We start from the raw sequence: 13,406 nt of genomic DNA on the forward strand, positions 1-13,406 counted from the left end.
TGTTGACCTACATTCATTGTTCCAATGTTGCCTTTTGCCATACCTCCTACCTAAACCTAAAGGCTGAGTCCTCCTGTTCCTTTTATTCCCGGAAGAGAAATTTTTTCCTAGAAATCCATTGTCCATAATCCCTTCTCATATGTACCATTCTACCACAACTAAAACATTTGGTATTTTGATGTCTTCTCTTATCATTGGAAATTGCTTCTCCTACCCATGCTTTAGTATCATAGTCAAATGTCTTGACATTCATTGTATGCAAGACCCATTCATCCAAGGGTGCTTATCTGATCTTTAAAGGCCCCAGGATCCTTTTGCCCTCTATGTTGGCATTTTCATAAGCTAAAGATTCAATTAGTATATGTCTAGCTTCTAGGTCAGTTATTCCTATTTGTACAGTGGCCCTCTTTATTCTTTGCAAAAAGTCACTAAAGTGTTCTCTCTCATCCTGTTTGACCCTAAGATATGATTCCACTCTCTTCCCTGGTTCCTGAACCCTGTCCCAAGCCTTTAAAGCTGTTGTGGCACATACAGACAGGGTGTGGTCATCATAAAGAGTTTGGTCCTGAGGATCAGAGTAAATTCCATCACCTAGAATTTGATCTAGGGAAATCTCTGTTCCTTTTGCTCTTTCCTGTTGCTCTAAAATTCTTGCTTCCACTTTAAGAAGGTATCTCCAGTGCACGTGTGGCCCACTTTCTAGGACAGCTGAGATTAACTAATGCCAATCGTGAGGTGTGGCTTTGTTACTGAAAGCCCAAGTTTTGACCATCTGTCTAACAAAGGACGAATGTAGTCTGTAAATCACAGTTCTTTGTTTAATTTCTTGTAAATCACTCATGCATACAGGCTTCCATGTATAATCCTTGATAACCTTAGGGCATTTGGAGCAGGCTACTTTTTCTAATGTTACTACTGGAAAGGCAGGAAGAACTGTGGGAAAGCTATCCTGGAGAGTTTTATATACTGACAAAGTTAGTTTGCCTTCTTAACTTTTGCTCCTGGTCATCAAAGTCGATAATCCTCAATCTTTTCAAATCTGTTTACCAGTGCCTTCTGTAAGGTCTGGATCTCCTGTCCAGTATTCTGCTCTAATGCCCTTATTGAGGATTCTAAAGTATGAAGTCTATCCATTAGATATAATATCTCATCCTTGGACATAATCTCCATAGCATGTATATTACCTTCTTGGAGGGACATTCTATCAGTCAATCTGTCATACCCCTTAGACAGAGTCTGATTAATACATTCAGCAGTGTGAATTCTCTCAAATAATGTTCCAGCACCCACTTTCATGGACTGGGTTTTATGTGCCAAATCAGCTGTTTTCTTCTCCAGACAGCTGAATCTCTCTCTAAATGAATTAATATTATGTGTCAAATCAGCTGTTTCCTTTTCCAGAGTGCTGAATTTCTCCTTAAATGAATTACTATTAGACTGCACCTTTTCCAAAAGTAGCTCAGTTGACTGAGTTGTATTAAACAAAGTCCTAGTTTTGTCCTTGAGATCTGTAATCTTTTTCTTGAAGAGTTTGGTATCAGTCTGTATTGTGTGTAAAAGTACCTCAACTGACTGAAAATTGTTAGTTAATATAGTCATGTCCTTCCTTAGACTTCCAACTTCTTTTCTAAGAAGCCTGGATTCAGTCTGTAAAGACTGAATCATTTTCCTATTGTCAATCCATATTTTTATGAAAAAAACTACAGAATACAAGAAAAAAGGTGAATCCTAGAAACAGACATGTAGGAGGGACATCATATGTGTCACGTAAGACCTCACACATGGTGTAAGTAAAAAGGCTATGGAAACCTTGGACAATTAGATTGTCTTACATATTGCCTTTTTTTAATTCAAAATAATAAATCTTACCTGTGGTCCAATCAGCTGGGGTAGGTGAAACAACCGTTGCCTGCCAGTAGGTGTGGGGGTGCACCTGAATCCACGTGCTTGGTTTTAGATGGCTGAATGTAACGAAATACTGAAAAATATACTCAAATCAAAAAGATGAAATCACAGACCATGTGCTTTGTGAATGTCTAAGCCACATTAGACAGGTCTCACGCTTCAACAGTTGAGGAGCTGGGCTGGGTGCGTGGCCTTGGAAGTGCACCAGGAAAGCACACAGGAATGGCTTTTGCCCACGGTGGCAGTGGTAGCAGTGGATCTGGCCTGAGGGGGAGGGAGGGTATCTGGGCTGGGCGCAAGCAAATGGTGAGGGCACGTGGAGGGAAGCAGATCTGGTGTCCGCAGGGAAGCAGCTATGGAGCCCACACAGCAGCACTGGGGTGGAACGGTAAGAGCGCAGAAACTCGGCTATCGTTGCCACAGCTGGCCAGCACTGCAAGAAGCTGTAAAAGTCCCACGTACCAGGTGCCAAGGGTAAGTATATCAAGTTAGTTCAGTACGATAAATAACCAGGCTAACTCAAGAATAACAGTTATACTTTAATAGTTAAAGAAGGGAAACTCACACTATAAAAGTGGGATGTCTGATTTCCAGTAGGTCCAATGGGCACCTCACAGAGAGAGTGCACCTGGATCTCCCAATTTTTCTTCCTGGGGTCCAGGTCACCATGCCCCAATTAGCTGTGATTGGTTGACAGAGTTTCCCCATCACAAGGCAGTGAATGACAATAATTTACCCAATACTAAATAATATTCCTATTTGTAAAATGTATTGTCAGATAATATTATTTTATATCCAAAATGATAATTTGACTCTACTGACTCAGACTCTACTGACAGGCTAAGAATATCAAAACTATTTTAATTTTTGTTATATAATAGAAAATTTAATTTTTAATTACTAAAATGTAAGTGAAGTTTATATTTGAACTAGCTACTTCAATTAAACAAAACCTTTAATGGAAGCTGGATGTGGTCATAGGATGTACACAATCTATGTAAAATGTTATTTTAGGTATTGATGATAATGAAAGACCTATATATTTATAATGAACATATCAGAAATAGAACTTAAAATGCATGTTAGAGACGAATGTCAGAAACCATATCTTTAAATTTTAGGAAAAGAAAAATGATTGCACATTTACTGACATTAGAGTTGTGTGTACTGTCTTACCTCGATGGCTGATCTGAGAGCCTCGATATAGGCATGGCATTCATTCCCTCTTTATTAAGCCATTCATTTTTGGTATAAATACTAATATATAATACTAATAAAAATAACAACTTTAATTTCTGAAACAGTCTTAAGTAATTCTATGTATTTTTGATAACAAAATAACTACAAATAACCACAAACATATCAAACAATGAAAACAGATCACATACCTCAGCAGGATATTTTATATCTATTTCTTATCTTTAAAACTAAGTAAGTTGAGTAAAGTGTGAGTGAGCTCATTTGATGTATTCAGTTTCATTTTAAAATGCGACATACCAAGTACTCTAAAGTCTCCAATAAAAACTCATTAAAATATTTTAAGGGAGAAATTTGATCAGAAGCAATGTAACAGGAAATGAATCCATTAAAAACTCCAGAGGCTCTTCAGTAACTTATCACTAACTGAGTTGGAACAAATACACTGTTTTGTGGATTATAATTCCAGAAATGTATTCAAATTGCATAATAGAGGAAACTGACTTTTCTCTTAAATTTCTATAAACAATTAATTAATCAACCAAATTTATTTATTTAGTTCTATAAATTATATAACCTGTGAAAAGATTATCACAGTGAAGCAAATTAAATTGTTGAGGATATTTCAAACTGACAGTTTGGTGTGTGATAAGATTCCTTAAAATGCCCCTTACCATATTTCAGTGTAATACCATTAACAATATTTTCCTATTAGAAATTAAAGTTTTACATTGCTTAACCCAACATAATTAAACTTTGTGGCCTTTGATTTAAATGTTTTTGTTTCTTCCCTCTTCCTTGCTACTTAGTAAATCTTAACATGCCATATTAGTGTCAACATACTTTTCAGGTTCCATAAGTAAATGAGAATATACAATAGTTGTTTATCATTATTTCACTTATTATAATATTCTTTAGGATCACATAAACTATTGGAGTAGTAGTATATATTTCTAAATGCTAAATATTATTATAGAATATTGTCTCTATTATTAACATTAATATACAACTTATGTTAATAATACTTGTAATTGAACTTCATTACATTTTCTGTTTTAATATTGTATGGTAAAATATGCAACAGTTAGAAAATTTTGGTGGTGATGAGTCATACATTTTTAAGTTCACAAATTTTTTTTTCTTGCTGATTTTTTTTATTAATTAATTAATTTAATTATTAAAGATTTCTGCCTCTTCCCCGCCACCACCTCCCATTCCCTCCCCCTCCCCCAATCAAGTCTTCCTTCCTCCTCAGCCCAAAGAGTAAGCAGGTTTCTCTGCCCTGTGGGAGGTCCAAGGACCACCCACCTCCATCCAGGTCTATTAAGGTGAGCATCCAAACTACCTGGGCTCCCACAAAGCCATTACATGCAATAGGATCAAGAACCCATTGCCATTGTTCTTCAGTTCTCAGTAGTCCTCATTGTCCATTATGATCAGCGAGACCGGTTTTGTCCCATGCTTTTTCAGTCCCCGGCCAGCTGGCCTTGGTGAGTTCCCGATAGATCATCCCCATTGCCTCAGTGTGTGGGTGCACCCCTCGCCGTCCTGAGTTCCTTGCTCGTGCTCACTCTCCTTCTGCTCCTCCTTTGGATCGTGAGACTTCAGTCCAGTGCTCCAATGTTGGTCTCTGTCTCTGTCTTCTTTCATCGCCTGATGAAGGTTAATATTCAGGGGGATGCTTATATGTTTTTCTTTGGGTTCACCTTCTTATTTAGCTTCTCTAGAGTCACGAATTATAGTCTCAATGTCCTTTATTTATGGCTAGAAACCAAATATGAGTGAGTACAGTTGTGAACATCATTTTAGTTCTATGTAAGAAATAACTAAGTTGTGATTAATTAGGTTTTTAATTTTCATGCAAGTTTACTTTTATGTATATAGACACTTGGTTGAATATATGTCTGTGTATCACCCATTTGTGTGCTGACTGTGGAGACCAGAAGAGGTTGTGGATCTTGTACAACTGGAGTTATAGTTATGGACTCTCTTGGTAGTGATGGGAACAGAACCTAGGTCCTTTGCAAGAATAGTTGGTGTTTTTAACCTATGGGGTATCAACCCCTGCCTTTTAATTTAAATTTTTTACTTGCCAAGTTTTTGTTTATTTCCTATAACCCCTTGGATAATTTGGAAGTATTAGAAGATATATGTTTCTATTTCTACAAGGAAATAGTAAGTCATGCAGACTGTAAGAAAGACTGCATCCCATTCAGAGACAATATTTTCATACTCAGAGTCTACCCAAATGAGCTGCTAACAAATCATTAAACTGGAATGTCATGACCGCCTCGGACTAGCAAGGAAGATGCAACACCGGACTCTTCTTTCAGCAGTTTATTCAGGAACCTTGAACAATCTTCGAATATTGGGGAAAGCCAACCCACAGCTAAAGTAGACCCTGGTTAGCCAGCCCCAGCAAGCTACGTGGGAAAAGCGGATAGGTCTAGGTACACGAAAGCAAACCACATTCTCAGCCTAGGCCATATATGGGACGGTATATGACTTAGACCACCTTCTCAGTCTTAGCCATATATGGGATAGTACATGACTTAGAGCACATTCTCATGAGGGGGTGATGGGCGGAAACCAGCACCACCCTCATGGCATTGCACAATGCAGCTCTCTACACTGGAATTCACAGGTGTAACTGTCAAGTAATTTTCAACCATCAAACCTCTCCACTGATGCCATAATCCCAATCAGACCAAATCAGACACAATTAAAAGATTCCCAGGTTTAATGGGTTCCAGCATTCTTGAATGGCATTCAGGAATATACAGAGGAGGGGAAGGAGAAACAGAATAACCACTAGAGAGTGAAAAGGAGAAACCACATGTTCATTCTCTGGGGAGCAGTTTAAATAGCTTGTGGGAATGGGCTTGACCCTCCTTGGGGAAGGGTCACCATTTTGCAGGCTTTCTTGGAGGTAGAGTCTAGACTGTGGCCACTCCCGAAGGAGGGGGCTTAAAATGGAGTTTTCTGCCCTACATTTCAAAAATGGATGCCAGGGGGCTGGGGTGAAGCTCCCAACTAAATATTCCAGGCTCTTTGTTTAAAGGTGTGTTAGGGAGGTGATGATTTTAACCAAGCATTCCAGACTCTCTTTGGATAAAGGGGTTTGGGCTCAAGTCTGTCTACTTCCTCCAGGCATGGGGCATTGTGGGAGAGGGGGGAGCTGGGAGTTGGTGGGCTCACATTCAACAAGAGGTGTGGCTGGAGAGACATCCAGTTTATTGTCATCCTGGAGACATCAGGATGACATCTGATCCTTGAGGGGGATCAGAAGGCAGGTGGCTAGGAGAAAAATATTGTTATTACCCATCTTATTTGTACTAACAAAGATGAGTGTGCCAGTAGGAGGAGCAGATAGGCCCTTTATTGTGGCATCTTGGAAAGCTGGAGAGTGGAAAGTCCTAAGTGCTAGACAGACCAAGTATCCTGAATAGGTGACTGCTTGAGCCAGAATAGATAATTCCAGCCTGGATGTCCCAGAAACTTGGCAGCCAAGGGGGTGGTAAGGGTTACTATATGAGGTCTTGTCCATCAAGGTTCAAGAGAGACCTAGGAACTAACTCTTTGAGGAGTATTCTGTACACTGGGGAAAGTAGGAAAGGTTTAGGGGCATTTTGGTCCACTGGTATGGGAGCAGGAAGACAGCTGTCAACGTGTAAATGGAGAAGGGACCTCAGAAGGGAGAGCTAGGGTATGTACCCTGCCAGCAGAGGAGTTTGGGAAATAGAGAGCTTGATTAGCTGTTGTTTGATGAGTCCATTGGCACTCTCCACCTTTCCTGAGGATTGTGGCCAGTAGGGGATGTTAAATTTCCAGGAGATGTTGAGAGCTTCTGACACAAGCCCCATGATTCTGGAAGTTAAGGCTGGCCCATTGTCCATTTGGGTGGTCATAGGATGCCAAACCAAGGAATGATGTGGTATAGGACTACCTGAGCCACCACATCTGCTGTTTCCCTGAAGACCGGAAATGCTTCTATCCATCCTGTAAAAGTGCCCCCAAATGTTAAGCGATAACAAAGTTTTATATGAGTAGGCATATGGGTAAAATCATCCTGCCAATCATTGCCTGGTTGATGTCCATGAAGCTGATGTAGAGACTGATATATATGGAGATCCCCCTGTGGATGGCCTGGGCACATGTCTGGCAGGAAGAGTGAACCTGGTAAATGTGATTTTGGAGATGGGTGGGGTCAAAGAGGGGCTCTATAAAATAAAACAAAGCTTTGGGACCTATGTGTAAGGTCTGGTGACTGTCTGAAATGAACAATGCCTGGTCTTCAGAAAGGATGAGACAGTTATTTAAGTAGAACCATCCATCTTTTGGTTTTGTGGCCCTCTTTTTTTTATGAGATCATTCCTCTCTTTTGGTTGCTAACAGGGCTGGTAGGAGGGAGTCAAGAACAATATATATTTTGTGGAATTAAATGAGCTGGAGGCCAGCCCCCAGTCCACTGAGTCAGCTTTGGTATTCCCTAAGGCCACTTGTATGAGGAGGCCACTTGTTGGTTTCCAGCTGCTCAGCTCCAAATAATCACAAAGAAACTGCATTAATCAAATCATTGCTTGACCCATTAGCTCTAGCTTCTTATTGGCTAAGTCTTACATATTATTTTACCTCATTCCTATTAATCTGTGTATTGCCACGTGGCTGTGGCTTACAAGCGAAAGTTCCACTGTCTGTCTCTGGCGGGGCTACATGGCTTTTCCCTGACTCAGCCCTTCTTTCTCCCAGCATTCACTTTAGTTTTCCCTGCCCTGCTCTGCTATAGGCTCAAAGCAATCCTTTATTAATCAATGACATTTACAACATACAGAAGGGAATCCCATTTCAGACCCTGGGTCCTTGGAGGTTTGGTGTCCCCGACAGTGAATTATGGCTACTTCTACAGGGAACTGTAGGGCCTCCAACAGGTTGGCAATAAGGAGTCCATTAACTATGGGAGTACCCTTGGTAGTAAGGAAACCCCTTTCCTTCCACAGTGCCAAATAGGTATGGGTTATTAAAAAGGCATATTTAGAGTCAGTATAAATGTTAGCCCATTGGCCCTTGGCTATTTGGAGTGCTCTAGTCAAGGCAATTAATTCAGCCATTTTTAAGGAGGTTTCCATTGGCAGATGGGTCACTTCAACTGTGTTAGTGGAAGTGACCACTGCATATGCTGCCTGGTGGTTTCCTAATTTGTCTATAAGGGAACTTCCATCAACAAACAGGGTGAGTTGGGTATTTGCAAGTAGCAAGTCTAGAAGACCTGGTCAAGGTGAGCTTAAGGTCCCTACAGCCTCTGAGAAAGAGTGAGAGGGGGAACCAGAGGGGGAAGGAACAGGAAAGAGAGTTTCAGGGTTAAGGGCAGGACTGGAGATCAAAGTAATTTGGGAGTTTTATAGAAGCAGTAAGTGAATAACCTGGACTAGTGAAGGCCCAAGGAGAGAGGGAGAAGAATGTATCAGAAGATCTGGGAGGCAGTGGGTGGAATATACTGTGGTTGGCCTGAACAGGGTGATCTTGAGAGCCTTCCGAGTGAGTTAAGCTGCTGCTGCCAGAGCTTTTAAGTATGGTTGCCATCCACAGATGGTGAGGTCCAGCTGTTTGGATAAAAAGTGACAGACCAACTCAAAGGCAAAAACTGCTGGGTTAGAATTCCTATGGTCAGTCCTGATCTCTCATCTGTATAAAGGTGGTAAGGTTTCCTGGGTTTAGGAAGAGCAGGAAAAGGGGCCATTAGAAGGTCAGTAGAGAGATTTGGTGGTGTATGATGACCAGGTTGGTGAGAGGCCCTGTGAGGGTCTCTCTGGCTGCCTGGTAAGGAATCTTGGTTATAATGACAAAGTTAGGGATCAAATGATGGAAGAATCCTAGCAGGCCCCCAAATGAGAGAATCTGAGCCCCTGTGGTTTGGGGCTGTAAATCCTGCAGGGCCTGGACCCTGTCAGAGGTGAGGGTCTTAGATCCTGGGTTGAGATATATCACCATGGAAGAGCACAGCTGAATCTTTGCTGGTGAGACTTAATATCCCAGGGATTCAAAGAAGTTCAGGTGTGCAGAGATGGCCTGTTGGGACAGAGGCAATGTAGGACTGCAGAGAAGGAGATCAACACCCGTGCTAAAACCAGGGTCAAAGTTTGAGAGATCCCAAGCCAGAGTTTGGCCAAAGAAGTGGGGCTGTCCTGAAAACCCAGATGGAGAACAGTCTGTGTAAGCTGTCTGGAGGACCAGGAGTCAGGGGCCTCCCAGGTGAAGACAAAGAGGAAGTTTGAGTCAGTGTGTAAAGGGATGGTAAAGAAGGCATATTTTAGGTCTACAACAGTAAAGAAAGAGGTGTCAGGAAGGACATTAGAGAGGAGGTTGTATGAATTGTTAACCAGTGGGTGAATTGAAGTAACTTTCTCATTTATGAGCCAGAGGTCTTGAATCAAAGGTAAGCACCAGAAGACTTATATATGGGAAGGATGGGAGTGTAGCAAGGTGAGCCAAAAGGAATTAAAAGTCTTTGAGATAGGAGGCTGGTGGAATAGGTTTAAGACCTTGGTGGTGGGTTTCAAAAATAGGAAACTGGGGTCTGGAATGGAAGGATGAAGGATCTTTAAGGCAAACTACGACTGGCTGGTGGTATGTAGCAACCACGGGAGTGGAAATATACCATACTTGGGGATCTACTGGATTAGGAAGGATAGAGACAGGGAAGTCTGGAATAGGATCCTGTGAGGCTATAAAGGTGAAAAGAAACTGTGACACAGGAGAGGATGTTGTGGTCAAAGTGAATTTGTGCCCAAAGCAGAGCAGGGCAAGCAGATATGACTAGGAAAGAATGAGAAAAGAATCACCCTGAAAGAATGCAGGGCAGTGGCAGAGTCTTAAGTGGGAAGGAGCAGATCCATCTACCCCTATGACTGAAATTGGTGAGGGGGACATAGGGCTCGAGTGAGATGTTAAAGCAGTGTAGGTTGCTCTTGTGTCCAAAAGAAAAGAAATGGACTTACCCACTACCTGCAGCATTATCCTAGGCTCAGAGAGGATGATGGCAGTCACCAAGTCTGGGACGTGCCAATCCTCCACCAGGTTGAGTAGTTCAAAGGCTAACACACTCTCACTTGCTGATGTTGGTGAGGCTGGACCTCCGTGGCATGGCATAGAAGATGAGCCCACATGGAGGCATTGTGATTTCCAGTGTCCAGGCTGCTGGCGGATAGGCCATGGCATCATAGGCGGTGCTCAGGGCGATATCGTGCCAAATGGCCATTTAGGCCACATTTGTAGCAGGCTCCTGTCGAGGTTGACTTAGGCTGAGCTCCAGCAAGATGGAGCCTCATGGTTGACTTCACTTGCCCCCCTTGTGGGGGTCCCAGTGGGCTCAGGGCAGCTGCTAGGGCTTGGGCTTAGAGCATTGCTGCCTGCTGCAGCCTCCTCTGTCAGGAGGACTCAGCTGCCTCTTCTTAGGCATTAAAAACTTTAAATGCTATTTTCACCAATTCCTCTATGGGAGTTTGGGGAACCTCCTCAGCCTTTTAAAATTTTTCTTTAATATCTGGTCCTGACTGAGAAATAAAATGGGCAGCCAGGACCATGGCTCTCGCTGGGAAGCTTGGTCCAATCTAGTATACTGAACCATGGTCTTTTATAATCAGTTAAAAAAAAATGACTGGGTTTTGTATAGCTAGCTGTGTGATCTCCTGGAGTTTGTCGAAATTAACAACATTTTCTGAGGTCATCTCCATACCCTGAAGGAGGTATTGGACCATGATGTCCTGACTCTGTTTGCCATTTTGGCCTGGCTGATAATCCCAGTATGGTTCTGTAGCTGGCACAGCCAATTCCCCAACAGGAACTGTATTGTCTACTAGGTGGGTCTGTTCTGATTACTGTCTACTTTGCTCTTTAAGTGTAAGAGTAGAGGCCTGGATGACATAGAAATAGTGCCAGGTTAAATCATAGACCTGGGACAGATAGAGAAACCCCTTAATATAAACAGAAGAATTAGCAGAGAAGGAAACCAATTGCTTTTCTATTTGAGAGATGCTGGGAAGAGAGAAGGGAATGTGCCCAGAGAGAGAGAGGAGAAGGGCAGTGTTATAGTGAGACCTGTTATGAGAGGAAATAGGGGAGGATTGGGGGATTAGGCCAGCGTATAGAAGGAGTTCAGTGTGTGGGTGGCCCCCATGTGGGGGGGAACTCAGGACCGCGAGGGGGGCACCCACACACTGAGACAATGGGGATGTTCTATTGGGAACTCACCAAGGCCAGTTGGCCAGGGTCTGAAAAAGCATGGGATAAAACCGGACTCGCTGAACATAGCGGACAATGAGAACTACTGAGAACTCAAGAACAATGGCAATGGGTTTTTTTTTTTATTATTTATTTTTATTCTTTTTTAATTAAAATTTCCACCTGCTCCCTGTTTCCCATTTCCCTCCCCCTCCTCCCACATATTGCCCCCTCCCCCCACTCCCCTCCCTCTATCCCCACTCCTCTTCTCCTCCCCCTACTCCATTCCCCCTCCCTCTCGATACTGAAGAGCAGTCCAAATTCCCTGCCCTGCGGGAAGACCAAGGTCCTCCCATTTCTATCTAGGTCCAGGAAGGTGAGCGTCCAAACAGCTAAGCTCCCACAAAGCCAGTTCATGTATTAGGATCGAAACCTAGTGCCATTGTCCTTGCAAGGAAGTCAGGACCACGAGGGGTGCACCCACCCACTGTGACAGTGGAACTGATCTATTGGGAGCCCACCAAGGCCAGCTGGACTGGGACTGAATAGGCAATGGTTTTTTTATCCTACTGCACATACTGGCTTTGTGGGAGCCTAGGCAGTTTGGATACTCACCTTACTAGACCTGGATGGAGGTGGGTGGTCTTTCAACTTCCCACAGAGCAGGGAACCCTGATTGCTCTTAGGGCTGACGAGGGAGGGGGACTTGATTGGGGGAGGAGGAGGGAAATGGGAGGTGGTGGTGGGGAGGAGGCAGAAATCTTTAATAAATAAATAAATACATTTAAAAAAAAAGGAGTTCAATAGGTAGGTTGTGGCATGGAAGTTTAGAGAGAAGTGGTAGGAGAAAGGGGAGGGGAGTAAGGTGGGTAAGGACAAGGAAGTTGGCCTTTAACCTTTTCTTTGGCTGGAGAGGGAGTGGGTAGTAGTGGGTCAGGGGAAGAATGTGGAAAATGTTGCTCCACAAGAGGGAGTTGGGTAGTTAGGGTTTGAGGGAGTGGGGGAAGGGCTAGTATCTCTGACAGCATGGTCACAGTGGAACTTTCAGGATTGCAAATTCCCAGAAACTCAGGAATCTGGAGGTACCACGACCCTGGCAACCAAGATCAGTCTGTAAGACACTGGCTACTGAGGGAGGGATGGGAGCACAACGGTCAGAAACCATGGTGATATGAGAGTTTTATCCACTTATCCCCATGCCAGCAAAAATTTTCGAGGGCCTGGAGGATGAAAAATTCACATTGTGTCACATTGTCAAGGTCATACTGAGGCCAGATCTTTGTGCATAGAGAGATTAGCCATACAGAACAGATTGGTATTGTACAGTCCCAATTTAGAAAAATTTTGTAGAAGACAGCCCAGGGACAATAGAGGATCCAGCTTTGAATTGCAAAAGCTCATTTTACAAATCTGTGCAAATCTCAGGACCCAATGCCAATTGCAATGAGTCCACTCCCCACCCCCCACACCCCTACACCCCCACACCCCCTTACTGCCTTACTGCTTGTAAAGTTGGGCGCATGGCATGGACCATGGCTTCCACAGACACCCCAACAAACATAAAGGTAACTGGGCCCTAGGCCCTATAGGCATGTAACTTGAAAAAAAAAGGAAACTCACTGAGACAAAACCAATTTTAGCCCTTGGCCAGTGGGAAAAACAGCCCCCCACCACCTCCAGTAGGACCTCCAAATAGTAAGTATTTTCCAACTGACAAACCTCTTCACCAATACAATAATCCCAATCAGACCAAATCAGACTGAATTAAAAGATGTCCAGGTTAGTGTCTGCTAGCGCTCCCGGGTGGCCGCGCAAGAAAACAGAGAGAAAGGGAAAGGAGAACTGGAATGACCACCAGAGAGGGAAAAGGGGAGACCATGTGTTCATTTTCTGGGGGGCAGTTTAAATAACTTGTGGGAGTGGTCTTGACCCACCCTGGGGAGTGGTCACCATTTCATGTCTTTCTTGGAGGTGGAGTCTGGACTGTGGCCACTCCCATATTCTTTGTATAATAATGTTTAAAAAGCTGAGGTGATGTTTTTAACTAAACAGTAAGAACCTTTACTGTGACTTTATTTTCATTTCTA

General features: G+C 43.0%; 1 protein-coding gene across 11 annotated transcripts in view; it reads left to right on the forward strand.

Moving 5' to 3' along the window:
• Pcdh11x (protocadherin 11 X-linked) overlaps window positions 1-13,406 on the forward strand; it is a 596,387-nt gene that overhangs the window by 547,892 nt on the left and 35,089 nt on the right. The window lies entirely within an intron of this gene.

The sequence above is a fragment of the Chionomys nivalis genome, chromosome X (genome assembly GCF_950005125.1).
Source record: "Chionomys nivalis chromosome X, mChiNiv1.1, whole genome shotgun sequence".
Taxonomy (NCBI): Eukaryota; Metazoa; Chordata; class Mammalia; order Rodentia; family Cricetidae; genus Chionomys; species Chionomys nivalis.